Genomic DNA, 3,011 nt, shown 5'->3' with positions numbered 1-3,011 from the left:
ATGCAGAGCACTAATTCCTAGTATGGGTCACCATACTTGGCCACATGTCACATCACTTTCACTTTTTCACTTTTCACTTTTGGAAGGCCAAACAAGGTAGTTTCGCTTTCACAACGAAACACACAGTGTCACACACGGCGGGCGAGAGTGAGCGGCAGCCGGAGGCCTAGAGTGAGCAGAGGCGGCGGGCTTGAGAACGGCGCGGGCACCAAGAGCTTGTAACACTCCAAAGAGAAAGGAAAAATTGAAATCGCATCATATGACCCCTTTAAACATTATCATTATTATCAACACTGATAATAATAAGAACCAAATCAGCCTATTAGAATGATTTCTGAAGGATAGTCTGACTCTGAATATGAATTTTTTTGCTGATATACAAAGAAATAACGCCGTTACATGTAACTAGTTACTCCCCAACACTGATTATTAGCATATTGGCTGTTTATTAGTATTTATAAAGCACATATTCTACATTACCATATTGTACATCCCTAATCCTACCCAATACATAAACTTAACAACTACATTAATAACTAATAGTAGTTTTTTGTAGTCATAGTAGTAGTCGAAGTTAATGGTTTGTTAATAGTGAGAATAGGACCTTAAAATAAAGTGTGACCAAAAATTATTTTTACTTAATTCAAGAATGTAGGCTTAATATCATATGCAGTTTTGCTATTGAAGTAAATGTATTTTGCTTTTAAGAATATTTAGATATTTGTACTGTCAAACAAGATAAAATATTGATTAAAAAATTACATTTTAATAATTTTAATGACAATGAGGCAAAGCAACACACTGTAAAAAAAATTCCGTCAAATTTACGGTACCGTAAAATTAATGTCCAATACATGTAATGTCCAATACAGTTTTTCACCGTATATAGTAGGGGAATTTACCGTTAACCATTTAACAGGTTTTTACTGTAGCATTTTTACAGTCTTTTACCGTTAAATTCACGGTCATTTTTTACAGTGAACATCTTGGCAGTACTCCCTATCACTCGCCATGGTAGAGGAAACAATGTCTTTATTACGGTCATAACATTTCACAATGCTTTTCTTTCAGTCTACTTGAAATCATAATTATCCTGTAAGCAGTAAAGCAGGTGTGCTGTACGTACAGTAATTCTTATGTGAGATGAGTTAATCTTTACATTTACAAGTAGACTTCATCTTTGTGGCTGTAAATAAAAAGCTTGTGTGTACTTGTGTTTTATAGCATTGTTTTATAATCTATCAAAATCCCTTCAATACGACTCTTTGTGAATGGCAGCATGCAGTTGGGTGTGTATGTGTCAACATCTCTGTGTGATATTTTGGAAAGCCCTCTGACATCACCTGTTAAACTCCAGTGATGCATTCTCATTCAAGTAAATTACAGCGTGCCATTTGTAAATCATTCAGTGGGTGGAGTTTGACACTGAGCCAAATGACAGCTTTCTCTCCACATCAGTGGCTGCTAGGGTAAAGAAAACATTAGGGATCCTTCATTCTTGCTTTCATCCTTTCAGTCTTAACAGGAGATGGCATAGCCATTTCTGTTCAACAATATGACATTACCTAAAGAGGGTATGACAATTTATGTCTCTTTTTCTCTCTTACTCATTACTTCTTACGTTTATGCAGATGACCGCATTCATACGGTGGCTTTAGCTAGCTGCTGTTCCGAATCAGTCTCTGTCTTTTCCCAGACTCCTCCCAGAACTGATCTATACACATTCGGCCCAAATATAGAGAGACTGATGCCTCTTTTGTCAAGACTGTGTGTGTTCTGGGTGGGAGGCATATGGCATGTGCTTGCTTAAGGCCCGGCACAGTTCAAATGATGATGTAACGCTAGGAAACGGGGAAATCAACCCCGGCGGTCCTGTAATCTGATCCCTTTTTTTTTTTGCTTTCATTCTTACCCATATTGTGTAAGTTTATTCAAATCTGGGATAATGACTTGACACTCTTTTTTTTGTTCAGATCCATTCATTTATTAAAAAATATATTAAATCATATGCAATGACTTGAATACAGATATGTTTAGGGGCATTAAGTTAGAAATGTTAGGGTGATACAATCTTGATATCATAATGAAGAAAAACAAAAACCTTATTAAATAAAAAACAAATTCTTGAAAAGAATAAGTAGTTTGGCATAATCTTTTACTATTATTTCAGTTTTGTTAAAGTAGTATTAATGAAAAAATATTTGTCTGCCGAACCAACCAAATTATTTCATACCTGTCAGACTCTGGTCCGGTATCGTATATGTCAACCTCTCCTGCGACGTGTGTTTTCCTGGTTCCCTTGTGTTGGATAAGTTCTCCTTGTTGATGTACTCCACGTCTCCTCGTTCTTCGCTCCCTCACAGTAGAGAACGTGACAGAATACCGGACCGAAACAGTAAGCGGCGCCCCTTCTCCCGTGTTTTTGTTTTCGTTTTAAAAGTCTTTTGTTTTTCCTGTTCGTTTCTCCCCGCAAACATGGAGGAACGAGCTATGTTCATTGCTATGTTCACCCGCTTGCCCTCGCCAGCTTCCTCAATGGAGAGACCCTTGGGACGCTGTTCCGGCTCGGGATCACCTACCATCAGCCAACGGAACTCCCAGACACCACCAACCTCGACTGGAAGGAAAATCCGAAATCAAGCCCGTCGGCCGCGGCATTCACAAGCCCCCCAGCCGTTCCTCAGTCAAGCCCGCCGGCCGCGGCACTCTCCAGCCCGCCGGCCGGGTCGATGTCAAGCCCGCCGGCTGCGCCGATGCCAAGCCCGCCAGCCGCACCGAATCCAAGCCCTCAGCCGACAGCAACTGCCTACCTCACCACAAATCAAAAGAGAAACCTGAGGAGTAAAAGGCTGTCGGCGCCAGCCCCAGAGCTCGCTCCAGTGTCGGCTCCAGCCCCAGAGCCCGCTCCAGTGTGGGTTCCAGCCCCTGAGTTTAGCCCAAGGAGGGCTCTTGTTCCCGAGTTTAGCCCACAGAGGGCTCCTGTTCCCGAGTTTAGCCCACAGTGGGCTCCT

Source organism: Sinocyclocheilus anshuiensis, unplaced genomic scaffold (genome assembly GCF_001515605.1).
Source record: "Sinocyclocheilus anshuiensis isolate Anshui unplaced genomic scaffold, SAMN03320099.WGS_v1.1 scaffold831, whole genome shotgun sequence".
NCBI classification, from domain to species: Eukaryota; Metazoa; Chordata; class Actinopteri; order Cypriniformes; family Cyprinidae; genus Sinocyclocheilus; species Sinocyclocheilus anshuiensis.
This window is presented reverse-complemented; position numbering follows the sequence as displayed.